General features: G+C 40.9%; 1 protein-coding gene across 4 annotated transcripts in view; it reads right to left on the bottom strand.

Moving 5' to 3' along the window:
• Window positions 1–19843, bottom strand: part of TRMT12 (tRNA methyltransferase 12 homolog) — a 52601-nt gene that overhangs the window by 12323 nt on the left and 20435 nt on the right. For 3 of the 4 annotated variants that reach the window (XR_004627896.1, XR_004627894.1, XM_034668603.1), the window contains exon 2: window positions 9917–10077. The exons of the other annotated variant lie outside the window; for it this stretch is intronic. The gene's annotated coding sequence lies outside the window, so the exon portion shown is untranslated. The remainder of the gene's footprint in view (window positions 1–9916; window positions 10078–19843) is intronic. 4 annotated transcript variants of the gene reach the window in all.

Raw genomic sequence — 19843 nt, 5'->3', positions numbered from 1 at the left:
TGATTCCATTTTCTTTTGTACATTTTTCTCCAGTTACAAATTGCATGTGATGAACAAATGTTATCCCTATACCTGAGAAAAATCTTTAGAAAATCCACGAGGCAGCAAAAAAGTTGTTTTCTGGGTCCCATACAAATGGAAACTTCATTTTATTTGTAGTGGGAGGTGAGAAAAGTCATATCTTACAAAGTGTTTTTTCTCTAGGTTTCCTTCTGTTCCAAAGTCAGTCTGACACTTAACAACAATAATTAAAATAATGTAGCAAGGGCTTCGACCCAGACATATCCTACTGTTATTCTGAGCTAAACATCATATTGGGGGATATGATTTGAAAGCTGACTTAATATTTGAGGGTTGGAAATGGTCCTCTAAAAATTGCAGATTTACAATTGATCTCCACTTGTACATGGCCACCTTGATCCACCATCCCTCCAGCACGTGACCTCACTTTCCCCATCATTTCCATCATGTGAACTCATTAAAATGACAACAAAGCAAGAGCAACCAACAACGTCAATAATAAACAAGCTTGTAGACAACCCATGAGTTCAAATGCGGAAGAGGATGATTACTTAGTAAAGGAAAAGTAGGTCAGGGAAATTAACTGCTGAGGAAAGGGGAGGGTGGGCTAACGTGATCACAAACTGCCTCTCCTGACGTAGCCAGAATTATTTAATTCCATATGAATTTTAGTAAGAGAGCCCCCAGATGGAGATGAGTTTGTTTTCACCTCTTCTTGGGGAAATGCCAACAGAGTGAAGACCAAGGGACCGTCCACCCACCTCTCTTGTGAGAGGCGGCATTCAGTTCTTTAAGGGCCACCAGATTTCATGTTAGGAAGGAGGTTCTGAACAGTATTGGGCTGACTGTATACACAAGAGCTTGCCTCCATGGGTTGAGAGATCCTGGAGCTTAGAAATAAAGAGGAATAATTGCTTTCACTTTCTTCGTTTTCTCTTCCGTTTTTCCCTCCTCTTGCTGCACCTGGAATTCCGTTCCCTTCCCGGAGGTGCCTCTTCATTTGTTCATTCATTTTAGCATCACTGCTGTGTTTTTCAAGTAACTGTTTGCTAACTTCCCTTCACGGACTCTCTTCTGAGTGGTAGGTACACTCGTGAGAATTCTTCTGATGCCATGAGTGAAGTGTGACTGGAGTTGCAATTTCAAGTGCTTTGTGAGCATGGAGGAGAGATTAAGCCATCTCTCTTGCATTTTGAAGAACACATTCTGTTACTTTTCCTCCTACCTCCCTGAATGATGCTTCTTATGGTGTACCTGTCTACCTCCCCCCCAGCCCCACCCCCGCCACATTTGATGTTTCCCAGACACTTCACACTCAACACTTCCCAGATTGAACTCAGCTTGTGTTCTCCCCACTCCTCCTTAGCTCATGAAATGCCCCTGCCAGTCTCCTCCTTGCTCATGTCACAAACCTGGGACTTTTCTTTTATTTATGCCCCTCCCTTGTCCTCAGTGCTCAAACAAAACCACCTCCATTTTGAATGGACTTTACCTGCTGCATAGTTCCCCAGAGAATCCCCTTCTTTCTGCACCGGTGACAGTGCTCTAGACCGTGTCTCACAGTTTCCTGAATGGATTGCCCACCTCTGTTCACTTCACCGATAACATACCCTTATTTGGCTCCCTTTATTTTATGTCAGAGTATTTGAAGTAAAAACCAAGATGGTGAAGAATTTTTTCATAAGCTTTGTTTTATTATATAAAGAGCTACATCGTCACATTACAAAGTATATTATGCCATAGTTGAATGTTCCATTATTATACATGGGCTTTGAATAATTCATATTATGATACTCAGAGCTTGAGACTTTGTAATATGTAAGTTTATAAAAACTCAAAAATAAGAAGATTTAATAAAATTTTATATAAAAAGTTCTCACTTTAATCCATCAGTAATTTCATTCCATCATGGCCAGAGAACATACTAAATATACTTTCAATCCTTTTAGATTTATCGACACTGTATTTTATGACCTTGCATATGGTCTGTCCTGGAGAACGTTCATGTGCACTTGAGAAGAATGTGTGTTCTGCTGTTGGTGTGGAGTGTTCTGCAGTTGTCTGCGAGGCTGTATCTTTTTAGTTTATTATCAGGTAAAATAAGTTTATGGTCATTATAACTAACCACCATAGTCTCAATTCAAAAACTAGAATGCCTAGTATTAAGTACTAATCTAAACACATGTCCTCTCTTATTCCCATGTCCTCAACACACACCCTCCCTTTGCTGCAGCTCACTTTCCTGACTGGTCTCCACCACCCAGATAATTCCCTTCCTAAGACCAATCAGAACATCCTCAGGAAAGCCTTCTCTAACCTCCTATCCATCTCCCCAGTAAGGAAAATCCCTACCACTGATTCTCATAGCGCCATGTTCTTCTCTTAGAACCCTTTCCAGTCATATTTATTTCATTCTTTAATTTGATTAATGGCTGTCTTCCCACAAGTGTGTAAGTTTCATGGGGGTAAGGAGCTGGATTCCCCCCCATTACTGTATTTCCTTATTGCATTTATGAGGACCTGCCACATATAGTACATTCTCATAAAATATTTGTAGAGTGAACACATGAATGAGTGAGTGAGTGAATGAATGAACGGATGACGGAAGAAGAAAGATCTACAGGAAAAAGTTTATGGCCCAAGCGAGCGTTTTAGTTCCAAGTTGTTGCCACTAGATGGCAGCAACGATCAGCACCAAAGTAGTTGCAGCCACTCAGTAAAGTTCTTGGGTTTTTTTCTTTTCTTTTTTTCAAGATTTATTTATTTATTTTAGAGAGAGAGCGACTGGGAGTGGGGAGAGGGGCAGAGGGAGAGAATTTTCAAGCCGACTCCCCGCTGAGCGCAGAGCAAGATGCCAATGCTGCGGGCTTGATCCTAGGATATGGTCTAATGCATCTATTTGTTCTGAAATATTTATTCTGAGTATGTCTGTCAGGCCTTGTCCTGTGAAAAGCTTACATACCAGTTCACGTGGCCTGCACGACGGACCTGAGTCATGTCTTCCGCCTGCTGTACCGGTGACGAAGCTGCGTCCCAGAGAGACTCACTAACCTGTGCGAGACGACGCAAGCCGTGTGGTGGTGCGAGCCCAGGCGAAGCCATCCCCACGTGCACCGCAGCCCGAGGGCAGGCGCAGTGGCATCGCTGCGGAATCCCGGGCAGATGTGTCAGGGAGAGACAGAGTGTGGGAGGTGTCATGGAGAGACGGAGCTGGGCCTGTGGACGCAGCAGCTCGACCAGTTAATAATTGTGCGGCCGGGACGTGTTTCCCTTAAATTATCTGGCCTTCAATTTCTACACCAGTAAATTAACAATGTGGAGCTAAATTCTCTGCACCCCAGTTTCCTCACAAGAAAATCAGTGACGCCCAGCTGGATGGCTTCCAATGCCCTATCTAGTCTAGAAGTTCTGTGGCTCCAATGCGCCCCCCGACACACACACACCATCTGGATGATCTGGCGGAGCACGTTTAAAAAAGCACATTCAGGCGCTCAACACTGAGCATCTACACTATACCAGGCATTGTGCGAGATGAGGAGGGGACAGAGGTTGGAAGGACAGACACGGATTTCGGTTTTCCAGTTCTTTCAGGGAGATTTTCACCCCTGGCTTCTTCATTTCTGTCATGTTACCCAAGACAAGTCACTTAAGCTCTCCGAGCTTCAGTTTACCTTCACTCAGGTTACAATAATTGTACCTCTTACAGAACTGCTAGAGGATTCCAGAATTTTACGTCTGTGAAGTCCTCAACAAACTGCCTGGCTGCTGCTTCACATCACTGTCATCATCGTTACTCCAGAACAATGCCTCGTCGTGGAAGATGTGTTTTCACTCATTTGATAAATAAACGAATTATCTCCCATGGCAAAGATGAAGAAGGAGGAGAAGGGGAGGATGAGGAGAAGGAGGGGAAGAAGGAGGAAAAGGAGGAGGAGGAGGAAGAAGAAGAAGACAAGGAGGAGGAGGAGAAGGAGGATGAGGAGGAGGAGGAAGAAGAAAAAGAGGAAGGAGGAGGAGAAAAAGAAGAGGAGGCAGAGGAAGAAGAATGAGAAGGAGAAGAAAGAGAAGGAGGAGAAGGAGGAGAAAATCCATGCTGGGACCTTGCTGGTGTTGCTTACTTTCTTACCTGTTTTCTGTCTCAGGGTATCATAGAACCCACCTCACGGAGTCATTAGGAGAATTGCAGGAGAGGACGAGGCCAAATTGGCCACCGGTGTCTCCTATCACAAGAGCAAGGGGAGCACATGTGTAGGCCGGCATTCCCGTCTGCACCTCATCAGCTCACAGGGCGCCATGGAGAGACCACGGGGGCAGCTTCCTTGTTTGCTCCATTCAGAAAATGGCATTGCCACTTGCCCAGCCTTCCAAGAACTAGTCATAGGAGTCATCCTGGCATTCCTCCTTTCTCACTCCTCTACAATCAGTTCTTCAGCATGTGCTATCTGTTCTAGGTCCAAAAGGTATCTTGGGCACGCCCCCAGCTCTCCACCCTCATTGTCTCCACCATTATCTCCTGCCCAGATGACTCTAGCTTAAAACTGGAACTCCCGGTTGTACTTGGAATTCGTTCTCTATGCAGCAGTCAGAGCTCTCTTTTTTAAACATATATCTGATCGTGTCTCTCTCCCAGCTCAAAACCGTTCAATGTTTTCCCATTGCTCTTAGGATAAAATTTAACGTACATGAGCCACAAAACCCAGTATGGTCTGGACTGCTCAGTCCCAGAGTGGTCCAAGCTCTTTGCTGCCTATCAGCATTTACATCAACTTCCTCTCTAGGGGATGCTCTTCCTCAGGTCTTCATATGGCTCCCTCCTCTTCATCATTACGTCTCAGCTCAAACTTCTTCATTCAGAACATTCCTGGCCCCCTTGTTGGAAGTGCCCTTTGCTTTTCTTCAATATTTTGCTAATTTCCTCAGTGTGTCTCCCCAACTTGTGGCCTCCCTCATTTGTCCATTACTTATATAAAATCCTCTTGAGGCACTCTGAAGAATGTCCTATAAACAAATGTAGTGGTTTGAATAGTGTTCTCCCCCTCAAATTCACATCTACCTGGAATCTCAGGAGGTAACCTCATTTGGAAATAGTCTTAGCTGGTGTAATTAGTTAAGGTGAGGTCATGGGGGATCAGGGTGGGTGCTCAATCCAATGACTGGTGTCCTTCTAAGAAGAGAAGAGGACACAAGACTCACACAGAGGGGAGAAGGTCACATGATGATAGAGTGAAAGACTGGAGTGAAGGGGCTATAAGCCAAGGAACCCCGAGGATTGCTGGAGCCATCAGAAGCCAGGAGAAGAGGAAGGATCCTTTCTTAGAGCCTTCAAAGGGGGTATGGCCCTGCCTACAGCTTGTTTCAAACTGCTAGCTTCCAGAACTATGACAGAATAAGTCTCTGTTGTTTTAAGCCACCAAGTTTGTGACAATTTGTTCTGACAGTCCTAGGAAACATACATAAAATCTTCCATAAAAATAAAAACTATCTTCAACATTGCTCACTCATTCATTTATGCATTTACTCAACTGTTATTTTTGTGTGCCTTTGCATGGGGAGCCATTGACCTAGTGCCGGGGAACATGTGGATTACACATGAGTTTCTATACTCAATGTCCTAAGGAGACACACACTAGGGTCAAGGGCTGGCTTCATGGGTGTGTGACCTTGGCAGTCGCAGGCGGTCCTGGGCTTAGAAGTGCCCCGTGCTTTGTTTAATGCTCTGCTGTCTTGAAATTCTTAATAATTTTTGAACAAGGGGTGCCACATTTTCACTGTGCAGTGAGCCCCACAAATTGTGTAGCCTGTCCTCACTAGAACAATCACAGAATCACAAACATAAAGGGGGTAGAGAGGAGAACCCATAATCCGAGGGAGATGTTTCTTTCACTAAGGCAGGTGAGGCAGGATGAATTCCTTAAAGGAGGAGTTTGTTTGGAGACAAGGTTCATATGCTGGAGTGAACAAGGTATGCTTAAGCAGCAAGCCTGTGGGATTGACTGGACAACTAAGTGCACTTGGGTAGTACTAACAGCTGACGTACCACTAGGGGGTGCTCAGGGAGAGGTTGACCTATAGATGTGGTTGGCTCTGGAAAGGCCTGTGGGCAGTCCCAGAGGCCTTGAATTTAGGCTGGAAGGTGATGGGGAACCACGAGAGATATTGACCAACAAGTGACGAGATCAGCTCTCCCAAGTCTGTTGCTCCCAGATTTCAGTTGCGCTGTCCTATGCTCAGGGATCCAGGCCATACAGATTTGACCATCGGTTCTCACGTGGTAACACCAGGAAAGGAGTCAGAGAACAGATTCTCCCTTCTGGTGTCTGCTGCTCTTTTTCTCAGTACAAACAAATTATATGAGCAACAATATGTGTTCAGAGTCTGTCAGGATTTGCTAGCCTGAAATAGGATGGTCCAGGAGGACATCTTGGTGAAGCTTCCTGGGCTTGGCCCTTCGGGGGGGTGTCCAGATCAGTCATCTCTAAAGTAAGGTTCATGCAACACTGGAGATTTTCAGCAACATTAGAGCTTGTGGTTGGTTGAATAAGGGTCCCCAAAGATGTCCATGTCCTAATTCCCAGAACCTGTGAATGTTTACACAGTAACAGGGACTTTGCAGGTGTGATTAAATTCAGGATTTTGAGATTAGGGAATTATTCTGGATTATCTGGGTGGGCCCTATGTAATCACAAGGATCCTTGTAAGAGGGACGCAAGTGGATCAGAGGGAGTAGTGAGAGGTGTGACAACAGAAGGAAGAGACTGGAGTGATTCAAGGAAGGAGCCATAAACCACAGCAGCAGGTGGCTTCTAGAAGTTGGAAAAGGCAAAGAAATAGATTCTTTTTTGGGGCCTCTAGAGGAAACCCAGCCCTACCATCACCTTTTTAAAAAATTTTTAAATCTTTATTTTTTTGAGTATAGTTGACATACAATGTTACATTAGTTTCAGGTGTACAAGTTTATATGTTATGTGATGTTCAACTCACGTGAGGCTGCGTGTAGCTGCCACCTGCCCCATTACATCACCACTACAATATCACTGGCTGTCTTCCTATACTCTTTTGTTCCCGTGACTTACTCATTCCAAAACTGGACGGATGTATCTTGATTTTCTTTTTTTTCTCTTCTTTTTTAAAGACTTATGTACTCAGAGGAGAGGGGGAGGGAGAGTGTGGGGTGGGGGAAGAGATAGAAGCCTAAGCAGACTCCCTCCTAAGTGCGGAGCTGGATCTCATGACCCTGAGATCTTGACTTAAACCAAAATCAAGAGTTGGACGCTCAACTGACCGAGCCACCCAGGTGCCCCTGGTATCTTGATTTTAGACTTATGATCTCCAGAACTGGAAGAGAACAAATCTTTGTTGCTTTAAGCTGCTGAGTTTTTGGTAATGTGTTATGGGGAACTAATACAGATCTTTAATAAATATTTGAACTCACTCTTTTTAAAGTTCCGTCTTTGTGTATGCTTATCATGTACATAAATATAGTAGCTCAAAGTTCAATACTGTGTGTAAATGTATACAGTTTAAAAATAAGTGAACATAAAAAATTGAGGTCTTTTTAATCTTAATGATAAATGTATGCATATTCAAAAATGTGTGCAAATTAAAAAATAAGGGGAACAGAGGACTAGATATAATATAAATTAAGATAATTAGTAATGTTCTTAATATAATTATATAAATGAATTATAATTAATATAATTTTATATGCATGTGACTATATATACATATACTTGATAATCACCAAAAAAGAGAAACAATATTGTAGTTAAGCAAGTGGCAATATTTTCTACCTATTTGGTGGTTGCCTTAATATAGCTTAGAAAAATAAAAGTTCAAAAAAAGAAACTTCTATATTCTTGGGTGTTCACTTGGCTATCAGACTATAGGGCACGTGTTGGACCTATAATCTTATGACGCTGTCATTGCCTACCAGCGTAGGTCCCCAGGAATCTATTTCCATTAAAAATCTGCTTTAATTTACACCCAAGGATGGGGTAGTTATTTTGAAATACTGTTGATTCCAAACTCATTTCATCAGAGGTCACTGAAGAGGGCCAACTACTAGTTTTTTCTGGGATGTATCCTGGCAAAATCTATTACATTTACAACCAAGTGCCTTGCCTTGTTTGATTTTAAGGAAAATAATTATACAAATAGATGCACAGAAAATTTTTCTGTAATTTAAAAATAGGTTTTAGGCTTTTGAAAAAAGTAGGCAGTGCTGGTTGTCCAGATCAGAAGTGAAAGAGAGAACTAACAACACGAATAAATACATTCACAATGTTTATTATAAGAAAGGCACTGTTCTAAGTACTCTGCGCCTACTGACTAATTTCACCCCCACGACGACCCTGTAAAGGTAATTGTTAATGGTATACTGTATTACCACCATCCCCTTTCTACAGATGAGGAAATGAAGGCTCAAGAAAGTGGAAGGATGTACCCAAGCTCACACAGCTGGAGTGAGGTGGGGCTGGACCGCACCCCGTAGCTTTTGCCCTTGACCAATGCACTACACCGCATAGCCAATTAACAGAAAAACACACGATGGTGCAAGCTCCTATTTGAATTTTGGACTGTATTCCAAAGTGTGTCCAGTGTAGAGATGATCTATTTGTGGCCTTATACTCAGTAAACACACACACATATTTATATAATTAACAAATATGGATACACGGGTTATAGTTCTGTATAGTCTCTGAGTAGATGGAATAATTATTCATGACTCCTATCCTTCAAACTGGTTCCTTTACAACTGGCTTCGATTCTAAATTCCCTCTGCATGGACAAATAAAATCACTGTCATATAATGGAAGTATTGCTCCAATGACTAGGGATTTGGGCTCATTTTTCATTGTTTTCATCATTAGTCATCTTTTGCATTTAGAATGCACTCTGGGGATCCAAGGTAGCATCTTCTCTAGAGATTCACTTAAAAGCTGACTGTGGGAAATAGATGAATGAAAAGAACTGAATAGTTTCTTTTTTTTTTTTTTTAAGATTTTATTTATATGTCAGAGAGAGAGCGCGCACAAGGAGGGGGAGTAGCAGGCAGAGGGAGAAGCAGGCTCCCCGCTGAGCAAGGAGCCTGATGCAGGGCTTGATCCTAGGACCCTGGGATCATGACCTGAGCCGAAGGCAGACACTTAACTAACTGAGCCACCCAGGTACCCCAAGAAGCGGAGAGATAGTTTCTATTAAATTATTTTTACATTTATTTCTCACATTCAAAGAGAACGTTCCAACTGTTACAATGGCTCAAGGAAAGAAAGTCAGAAAAATACGTAAATTGGACAATCTAAAAAATAATTAAAAAAAAAAGAAAAATACATAGAGTTGCCTGGTAGTCATCTTTATCTTGGGGTGCCAGTTTCAGGGGAAATATAAATAACTTAAAGTATTCATAGTAGGGGTGAAGTTCCTGATCAAGTTTCTAATATTGAGAGCTTTGCAGAAATGATCATAAACACCAAATTTGATCAATCGGAGTAAACGTTCCAACATGTCTAGTTAGTTCATTTTCCTGCTTAGTATCCTTTAATGACTGACTGCCCATTGTTTTTAGAATAGTTAGAACTCCTTGGCATTGTGTCCGAGTCTTTCTTTGCCATGGGCCCTATGTGTTTCTCCAGGATATGTGGGCCCTCTCCCGAAGTGCACTGTGCTCCAGCCTTGGGAAACGAAGGACATCACCCTCTTCCCTGCTTCCCAGGGCAGCACACGGCCATGTTCATGCCGCCCTCTAAAATGTGGCTGCAATGCCAGCACCTCCCTCGGATGTCTGCCCTGGTTTGTCTTCCCTTCTCCATCTCAGTACCGGCTCAAGTGAAGTTCTGAATTTGCTCCGATATGGGCCCATGACCCAGGTTGACCAGAAGTCCCCTACAGCACTTACCTCACTATAAGGATTTATTTGCTGGTCTGTCTTCCCAGACAGACTGAACACTGGAGGGCCACAATCGTATTCTTCTCCTCTGAATGAATCCCGTGCCACAGGCAGATACGGGCCACCTCAACCTGCTCTTGTCAGTTCTTCTCAACTCCTCCCTTTTAGCTCTGCAAGTATGAAAGAATGGATTCTGTATTTAAACATTCATGTCATTGAAGACCAGGGATAACTGCTTCGGTGTTGCACTGCAGGCACAATTTTGGAAATTTCCAAAGTTAATTTATGTCAACACCTGATTGTTACGAGCACACTCAAGTGCCTGGCTCCCGCATAAAACTCCACTGTAATTATTTTATATTTGTTATATACACTTCACAAAAATGTCAGTGTAAGAATTCTAAAGCTGTGTCTCAATAATTTTTATTAATTTTAATAATTTTTAAATGCATTGGGGAGCTTGCTATTTGACAAAGAAAAGAAACAATAACACAAGTCTATCTTTTGTGGAAGAACAGACTATTGTGTGTTGGATTTGTTTTAGCCCGGGATCTGTCATAGTTAAAAATTAGAACTAGGGCTAATGTCTGCAGAGAAGATACTCTCAGAAAGAAGATATTACAATTTTTTGCACTGATATTGACAATTAAAACCATGTATCTATTTAAACAAGGGTACCATCCACTTATTACATTTAGTGTTGCCTCTTGGAAAGGGAACTGCTTGAACTGCACTTAGGAGAATTGAATAGATCTTATATTTCTGGTATAGGTCACTCAAGTTAATATTTTATAAAGCAATGATTCTTTGCAAGAAAATGCTCTCATTTCAGCTACACGCTAGGGTTTCATAATAAAGCTAAATGAGAATTGAAGTGACTGAATCTGCTAAAAGTAATTTCGAGTTTTAAATCAGTTTTCTTTTCTCTGTCATGTCTCATAAGTGAGAAAATTTAAGGATCCTGTTAGTGGATCATAATGTAAAGCCTAAGCAGTCATTTGTAAACTTTTTTTAAAAAAGAGTTTATTTATTTATTTATTTATTTATTTATTTGAGAGAGAGAGAGCCTGTGGGAGTAGGGGGGAGGGGCATAGGGAACCTGACAAGCAGACAAGGCAGGGCTCAATCTCACGACACTGAGATCATGACCTGAGCCAAAATCAAGAGTCAGGAGCTTAACCAACTGAACCACCCAGGTGCCCCGTCATTTGTAAGCTTCTATATGTCACTGGTAGTTTGTTACTTGAATTGCTACCCTTCCATCCCAGTTATCATGAAATTTCCTATTTACACACGCCAAAGAAGAGTTTCTTCAGGATGATCCTTGGATTACTAGCATGAGAACCACTTGAGGCTCATCTTAAAGATGCAGGCTCCTGGGCCCTACCCCAAACTGCGAAATCAGAAACCTTACTCAGGAGGGCACCTCTCCCCCACACTAATTCAACTAGATAGCTTTTATTTTTCTCATAGCAAGAAATCTGGAGGTAGGTAGAGTAGGGTTGTATGGCAACTTCATGTTGCCTTCAGAGACCAGAGATCCTTCCGGCTTTCTCGTTTTTCTTCATTCTCATGCTTTTAAAATGTTGGCTCCTTCTGTGGGCACTGGGTCCCGTTCCAGGAAGAAGAAAGGGAGAAAGTCAAAAGGCCACGGTGCTGTCTGCTACTTTCATGTGCTTCCTTAGATGCTCCACCTACTGGATTTCTCACTTCCTTCTCATAAGCTGTTCTTTTCTTCTTGAGTTTCTTCAACCGCACTTGAGGGCTTCAACAAAATTTATATGCCATCTGATGCATAGGGCTCAATGTATGTAGAGGAAATACTTAAGACAGCTATATTAAAAAGAGGGGAAGGCAAAGGGACCTAAATGGAATATGAATTAAAAATAATTTCTAATTGCATCAGAAACAAAATACCTAGGGCATCAATCTAATGGAAAATATTTAAGAACTGTACACTGAAACTACAAGACATTGCTGAGAGAAATTAAAGACCTAGATACATTGGGAGATGTTCATGAATTAGAAGGTGCAATTTTGCTAAGATGCCAGTTCTTCCCAAATTTTTCTTTAGATTCTATGCAATCCCAGTCAAAATCCCAGTGGGCTCTTCGGTAGAAATTGACAGATTGGTCCTAAAATGCACATGTAAATGCAAAGTACTTAGAATAGCCAAAGCAATACTGGACACGGTTGGACACTTATTACAATGCTCCAGAATAAAGACGGTTTGAAATTAGTATAAGGATGGAAAAAAGCACTATGAGACTGAATTAAGAGTCCAGAAATATACAGGAACCTATAAAGCTAAGTGATTTTCTTGATAAAGGCACCAAAGCTGTTCAGTGGGCAGAGGAAAGACTTTTCAACAAGTAATTCTTCAACAACTGGACATTCAAATGGAAAAAAAACGAACCCTGGCTTCTACCTCACACAATACAGAAAAAAACTACTTAAAATGGACCATCAACTTAAACATAAAAGCTAAAACTATGAAGCTTCTAGAAGAAAGCATAGCAGATTTTCTTTGTAACTTGACATAGACATATTTTCCTTGGAACACAAAAAGCACTAACCATAGAAGAGAAAACCTGGTAAATTAGACATGAAAATAAAAAATTTCTGCTTATCAAAAAATATATGGGGAGAAAATAGTCACAATGCCATATAAAGTTCTCTGGCAAATGAAAAACAAAAAGACAAAATACCTTACCACCCAAAAAATTAGCGCGCACATAAATAGACATATCACACACAAAGATGTATAAATGGGCAATAAACACATATAAAAGTGCTCAATACAATTTTCATCATGCAAATGCAAATTGAAATCATAATGAAACACCAATACACACCTACTAGAATGGCTAAAATGAAAAACACTGACAACACCAAATGTTCGCAAGGATACAGAACAATTAAAATCCTCATAGGTTGCTGGTGCAAATGTAAAATGGTATAATTTCTCTGGAAAACTGGCAGTTTCTTATCAAGTTAAACAAGTAGCTATCTTAAGCCCAACACAACCACTTTTATGTGTTTACTGAAGAGACATGAAGTCATATATCCACAAAAACCTAGTACAAGATGGTTCATAGCCGCTTTATTTATAATTTCCCAAATCTGGAAACCGTCCAAATGTCCATCGACAGGAGAATGGATCAACAAACGATGGCACATTTATACAATGACATCCTGCTGAAAAACAAAAAGAACGAACTACTGACACATACACAGCAACCTGGACGAGTACTGAAGATCAGTATATGCTGAGTGAAAAAGCCAGACAAGATAATAGTATCCATTCATGATTCTGCTTATATGAAGTTCTAGAACAGGCAGACCTGATTTATGCTGCTAGAAGTCTGAATACCAATTGCCTGGTGTGGGGCAGAATTTGATTAGGAGGGTGTGGGGTGACTGAAATGCTCTGTAGTTTACAGGGGCATGGGTAAGCTGGGTGGCATACCTTCACGAAATCTCACTGAACTTATACTGAGGTAGAGTGCGTTTCACTATATGTAAATCATTCCTGAAGAATACCTTGAATCCTGACGACTCTGCCTTTAAAACAAAAATACAGGGATGACCTAATGATGTCCTGACTTTTCTGTCGATGGAGATGTGTTATGGAAGTCTGAGATCCAGTCACTGTGACCATTGTCAGGGAAAAGCTTGCAGCCATTCTAAACAATGTTGAGGAATGGTTAAAAATGGTTGAAGTGATGGATTTGCCACCACATGAATCTTAGATGTGGGAAGCATGTTGTCTGTGACTGTGGAAGGCTATATTGTGAAGCTAGTATCTCAGCCATAAGGCATCTTACAGGGCTTGGGGAAAAAATTATGAGTCACATAGTTAAAGATAATGATTAATAAGACTTTCTTTAATGGGTCATTTCTCCACTCATGCACCAAGCATGTGCAATTGCTCTGTGCATCCAGGGACATCAAGTCTATCAGCGCTTTCTGTGCTGTGGCTGGGATGTGTCTTTGATACTCATACATGTTGGGCTGACACCCATCATCCTTAGGGTCTAGCAGCAGGTGGCTGCTGTCCAAGGTCTGGGCCCCACTGCTGTGTGCCCTGGTTATCTTTAGCGTTTACGTTAACTCCCCAGATGCCAAATTTCTCATTCTGATGCTGGGTACTTGCCAAACCATCAGATGTTTACTGATTGTAGAATGGAACTAATTCTTTCTTCATTGTGTAAAACCCAGGATTAATTTTCATCCATTGGCTAATGCCTCCTCTATGATGCTCCTCTATTCATACCTTGGATTTTCAATGCCCAAACCTCTATTCGCACATATAATGCTCTGCTAATCAGGCCCCACCTTATCTACCTAGCCTTACTTCTCACTACTTTCCAACACAGCAGCATGGAGCAGTAGAGAAATTCTAAGTCCAGGAGTCAAGAAAGCTGAGTATAGCACTGAATTTCCTATGTCATGGGCATATCACCTCCCCCGTCACATGAAGAATCTGGATTCAAAGGGCTCCCTTCCTGCTTTCACTCTCTGAGTTTTAATCAGACAAATATCACTATACTCCCCAATATTTGTCTAAACATTCCCTCAGTCGAGGGATCTTTGTTTCATAAAAATATTACCCATCTTTTCTGGTACAGCCAAAGTGGTCTTGGCTCTCTGGCTTTCCCACTGTTATTCCATGCTTTATCTAACCATGTACGGCAGTGAACAGTACCACACACTGATCACTAATTCTATTTTTATCCTCATGGTGTCTACTGTCAACATGATATATAAACAAAATGTTTACTGAGCCCCTATTATGTACACTGAGATAATTACTGTGGGATCCATAAAACAGTACTTACTTTTAGTCCACTTACAGTCGTATGTGTGTATCCCAACTTCCCCATGTCCCATCAAGGGTATGCGTTCCTTGAGGGAATGACTGTGCCTTTTACAGGTACTTTTTTGTGTCTCTTAGATAAAAATATAGCCTTACTATTTTTCAGGCTTTCACTCCACACTCCTTTCTTCTTTCCACTTTCTCAGAAGATTACCCTGTGGGAATTCCCTCTACCTAACTTATTCCTTCCAGTCCTTCCCTCACCAGCCACCTGTCCTGCTCACGCTCCTGTGCACTTTGACCCCGCTCACCTGGGCAGCTGGCTGGTGGACTTTGCGGGGCCACTACCTGTTACCAGTGGCTTCTGATTGGGGGAGGACCCTGAGATAATAATGCCTATTTCCCCCACCAAGTGGTTATGGGAGACAAGTGAGACCATGTCTCTTGGGCTATTAACTTGTTTGAGAATGACCCTCTTTACAAAAAAAGTGCAGACAGTCTAGACTTACTCACTCCTGAACTTCAGAACTCCATCCACAGATCCACTAAACATCCCACAGACCCCAGGTTATAAATGCCTACTGCACATGAAATTGCATTATAAATCAGAAAGACTAATTTTGGCAGAGGCTGTTATTAGTATTATTTCCTGGGAGCCAGATTAGTGCAAACTAAAGTCTCTTAGTCCCCTTTCCTGCCATCAGAGTACTACTCATAAGAATGCCCTGTGCCTTCTGTCTCTCTCCTATGCCCCAGGTTAGCCTCAGCATCTTGCTTGGGGAATTAGACAGTGGCTGTGAATCAGAGTTTTGCTTTGGAGGGAAACCTGGCCTAGTGACAATCCTTAAGAGTCTCAACATATATTAAAATAAATCTAATGATATTTAAAATAAAGTAGCAGTCTGGTTACTTTATTTATTATGGGCTCAATTGAAGTTTATGGGCCAGCTTGGAAACTTTACATACATGTAACATGATAGCTACTATAAGTATACATTGTAATATGTTATGATTGTCAGTATATTTCTATTACATTTCTATTGACATAGTTATTTCTAAAGAAACACATACATATTTCTATAGAAAACTAGGTTAAGAAAAGGGAAGCCTTTGTAATATAACCTGTTTATAATCTGGGGGTTTCTTATCCTACTTTAAAGTTTTGGTGACATGTCACAGAACTTAATATATTCCAGATACTTTGTGATCCACAAATGGGAGGAATGAAAAATAGATGATCCCTGCCCTCAAGGATTTGATAGAAAAGTAGGAATTTGATAAGTACTTATTGATTTATAATGCACTGACCTTTGGCAACTGGATAACATAACTACTTAATATGTCACACTTCCCTGATACCAAATAGACACCCAAAGGGTAATGATTTCACAGGTGCCTAATTAACAAAAAGGGACCATTTAAGACACTGGCAGAATATGGGGTTCAGTAAGCACAATTTAATCATTAAGATGATAACATTTATTGTGCATTCTTTCTGGAAAACTACCTTATCACTTTATTTTTGTCTTAATCACCATCTCAATTATAAATCATATTTGAACTTATGTACCTGAATGAAGGTTACTCAAAAGAAAGGGAGCAATTTTGCAAATAAAATCAATAAATTATTTAGCCAAAGCTATTCAGAAAACACTAGACAAAACTGGAACTAGGCTTCCAAACACACTGTCAGTACTTAAATATTTCAAGGTCAAAGTCAGATTAAGCAACTGGTGTTAGGTATTTTTAGCAGTAGCTACAATTAAGATTTAACAACACTGGTCAGGTTTGGAAAATGTCAGGATGTCACTCACTGATTATTAACTTGAAACTCATTAGGAAATCCATAATCGTGAGTTTGGGGAGACAGGCAATGGAAAGAACATTTTTTGGTTCCTACTATGAGCTTGGTGCTCTGTGATCCTTACATAAATTATCTTATTTAATTCTCACAAAAACCCTGGAGTGTGGATTTTTTATTCTCATTTTGTAGATGAAGAAGTAGAGTGGAAATAATTCGCTGTAGGTCACAATAGCTCGTAAGTGGCAGAACAGAAAAATTTTTTTAAATGCATAAAATAATCTTCAGAGAAAATTACCAAGGAAACCAGTTATGATAACTGATAGTAAAATGTTGCATTAGTTTCCTATTGCTGCTGTAACAAATTACAATAAACAGCAGCTTACAACAACACAAATTTATTATTTTACAGGCCTGGAGGTCAGAAATCCAAAATGGGCCTTATGGCACTAAAATCAAGGTGTTGACAGGGCTGTATTCCTTCTGGAGGCTCTAGGGGATAATCTGTTTCCTTGTATTTTCCAGCTTCTAGATGCTGTCCACAGTTATGGGCTTGTGACACAGCCAGCAAGCACATCACTCATTCTATAGTCACATCTGCTTTGCTCTGACTCCCCTTTTCCCTTTGAGGGATCTTTGTGATTAGATTGGGCCTATCTGGACAATCTAGGTTAATCTAACCATGCATAGATCCTTGACTCAATCACACTGGCTGAGTTCATTTTGCCATGTGAGGCAATATTTTCAGATCCTGGGGATTCACATGTGGACCTCTTTGGGGGACCATTATTATGTTCACCACAATTACTTCTCAGTAAGCTCACACACCTGCTACTTCAATACCTAACATATAACCTTGGAATTTTATTTATTTTTTTTTTGAGAGAGAGAGAACAGGCGCACGAGTGCCTGCAAGTAGGGGGGAGGGCAGAGGAAGAGGGAAAGAGAAAATCTTAAGCAGGTTCCATGCCCAGCACAGAGCCCCACCTGGGGCTCCATCTCATGACCCTGAGATCACAACCTGAGCTGAAATCAAGGGTTGGGACACTTAACCAACTGAGCCACGTAGCACCCAGAATTGGAATTTTATAATGAAAGGGCCCTTTCGGTTCACTTAGCCCAATCTTTTTAACAAGGTAATTTATTTACTTGCATTTGTTCCTCCCGGATGACTCTCACAGTGGTGTTTTCTTTTTTTATAAAAGACCATCTATTTACTTAAATATTGTTAATATTGCAAATCTGCTTGGAGATGCTCAGGTATTTGTTGGTGGTAGTAGGAGTGCTTTGTTTGAGCTGTTATTAAACCTGGCTGATTTGTTCACTAGGAAAATGAGCATGCAGGATGTGTCTAAAGCCTAAGCCCAAAGGATATAGGGTGAAGGAAACAGAGAATGTCCTTGCCATAGAGGAGCCAGTGCTCTTTTCCACTGAGTTTATCAGTTAAAGAAACCTACAGGATAAAGATAAGGGGAATATAAGTATTTGCATAACCATTTGAATTAGCATCAAATAGCCAGGAACCCAAACATGCCAAAGATGTAAGCTGCCATGATGGCTGCTATGAGCTCAAAACAGATCCCTAATGTTCTAACTATGTGGCTGCAATTAGAAAGTAAAATATGCTAGTTTTGTAGTACACTTATAGTTTATAATATACACTTAGGACTTACTCTTATTTCTCATTAGTTTAGTACCTTATCCTGATAGCAATGGGAAGCCAATGATGAGTTTTAAGGAAGTAAATGTGATACTTTAAGTTTGCATTTTATGAAGGGCTGTGGCTGCAGAACAGATCTGGTGTTAGGAGACTGGTTAGGAGACAGTTGTATGCCGGGTAGGAGATGACTGTTTAGACCAGAGCAATGCCAGTGAAACAGACAGAAGTGGGCCTGAATGAGAGTTGCTTGGCTTTGGGACAGCAGGAAGCAGATCTGGAGAAATCGTAAACAAGATCGTCCAGGTGGCTGGCTTGAGCAGCTGGGTCAATGATAGCAATGCTATTCAGTGAGTCAGAAAACACTGAAAGAGGAAGAGAGAAAGAGATGTCAAAAGATGCCCCCCCTTTTTTTTAATATTTTAAATTTTTTAAAAGTTTTAATTTAGATTCCAGTTAACATAGAGTGTAATATTAGTTTCAAGTGTACAATATAGTGATTTAACACTCTGGACAAAAAAAAAAAAAAAAAAAGACGCCCTTTCTTTATTTATCATCTCAACTGCCCTGTAAGGTAGATATTGCTTTGGAGGTTTTAAAAGGGAGGAAAGCAAACCTCAGAAATATTAACTTGCTCAAGGTCACACAAAAAGTGGTAGGGCTATGATTGACACCAATCCCGTGCTTTTTTCTGCTGTCCTATGTCTTGGTTAATCTTGATGTCAATTGTCTGAATTCCTCTGTGGTGGAGAAGGGAGATTTCAGAGAAAGGTGGGGCATCTGGGAGACCAGAGCTGGGGGAGGAAATTTCTTACTCTGAGATTCAGAGCGCCCTGAGGATTGCGTGGAGCATTGGGCCAAGTCAGAGGAATGTTTCAACATGCTATGAAGGCCAAGACTGTTGGGCCATAGGCATGCACTAAACTTGCAGTGAGAGACTGGAATCTGGAAGCCAAAAAGAACAAGAAGAAAGATGTAACGTGAAGAGATGGGAATTGGTCCAGGGATGCTGCCCAAAGAAGCCACAGCTCTCTGAACATGTTTTCGCATTCTAGAAGAGGTCATCAAAGGTTATCAAAGGTCATGAGCACCTGTATCACTCAAGGGCCTCACTATCCCTTCAGTCATTCCAGCTGCCCAACCAGTGTGGGCTTGGGGAAGATGTGTTCCCCAGGAGTTTCAGATTTGTTCTCGGTAAAGACTATTCTATTTTGAATATTAGAGCCAATGAGAGGGTAGGAAAAACAGAAATCCAATGTTTTCCAAGATTTCAAAAAAAAAAAACCCAGCATTTCTAGAATGAGGGAGTAGTTTGCTATTTTGAATATTTCTGACATCTCTTTTGTCAGGCACTGTGATAGGAGGGGGGATAAAGCAGTGAGCAAGATTAATAAGGTTTCTATTCCCACAGAGCTTATCTTTACTAGGGTCAAATACACTGTAAATAAATAAGCAACTAAATGAACAAGGTTATTTCAGAAAACAAAAATTACTAAACAATAAAGTGACATGATTGAGAGAAAATGAGAGAAAGCCAACCCAAAACGTATATATATATATATATATATATATATATATATAGACAGGAAGGTTTGTTTTCTTTTTTTTTTTAATGATTTTTTTTTATTATATTTGTTAATCACCATACAGTACATCCCC

The sequence above is a fragment of the Ailuropoda melanoleuca genome, chromosome 9 (genome assembly GCF_002007445.2).
Source record: "Ailuropoda melanoleuca isolate Jingjing chromosome 9, ASM200744v2, whole genome shotgun sequence".
Lineage (NCBI taxonomy): Eukaryota > Metazoa > Chordata > Mammalia > Carnivora > Ursidae > Ailuropoda > Ailuropoda melanoleuca.
Note: the sequence above shows the minus strand (reverse complement) of the source record. Positions and strands in the feature narration are given on the sequence as shown.